Here is a 1,075-nt window from a genome sequence, read left to right on the forward strand (position 1 = left end):
TTTTTATCCCACACCAAAGTTAGACAAAAATGCTCATTCTTGTTCTCTGGGGGGGACTTTGAAACTCAAATTACTGAAAAGTACACAGTAAAAGTACTTCATATTATGTTTGCAAGTAGTCTAAGAAGTACTAAGTACAAAACTGGCAGTTTCATAAACTACTTATGGAAGAAATGCTTTTTATCCCACACCAAAGTTAGACAAAAATGCTCATTCTTGTTCTCTGGGGGGGACTTTGAAACTCAAATTACTGAAAAGTACACAGTAAAAGTACTTCAAATTATTTGTGCAAGTAGTCTAAGAAGTACTAAGTACAAAACTGGCAGTTTCATAAACTACTTATGGAAGAAATTATTTTTATCCCACACCAAAGTTAGACGAAAATGCTCAATCTTGTTCTCTGGGGGGGACTTTGAAACTCAAATTACTGAAAAAGTACACAGTAAAAGTACTTCATATTATGTTTGCAAGTAGTCTAAGAAGTACTAAGTACAAAACTGGCAGTTTTATAAACTACTTATGGAAGAAATGCTTTTTATCCCACACCAAAGTTAGACAAAAATGCTCATTCTTGTTCTCTGGGGGGGGGGCTTTGAAACTCAAATTACTGAAAAAGTACACAGTAAAAGTACTTCATATTATGTTTGCAAGTACTCTAAGAAGTACTAAGTACAAAACTGGCAGTTTCATAAACTACTTATGTATGTATGTACTTATGTATTCGAAAATGTATTCGAAAGTCAATTACAACAGCTTCCCAGGGTTGTTTTAATGCATTACCGTAAACCTGTAACTAATCGCGCACTCAAAATACAGGGGCGGCTGGTTTGACCACGCAAAAGTGAAAGACGGCTGGCTTGACCGCAGTATCCCTTGGTGCCTTACAATAATGATGAGGTCCAGACCTCATCTCCAGTTGATCCAATTTCATCCCCAAAAGACATCCAAAATATACTTCTCATCTCAGATCAAATGGACTTACATAAACTAAAGGCTTACTCTTGCCAATATGTCTCTCTCACACTCTTCTGAGTGTGATCTTATGTAGGTCACTTTACCACATGATACCGCAGAA

The sequence above is a fragment of the Notothenia rossii genome, assembly GCF_949606895.1.
Source record: "Notothenia rossii genome assembly, chromosome: 3".
NCBI lineage: Eukaryota > Metazoa > Chordata > Actinopteri > Perciformes > Nototheniidae > Notothenia > Notothenia rossii.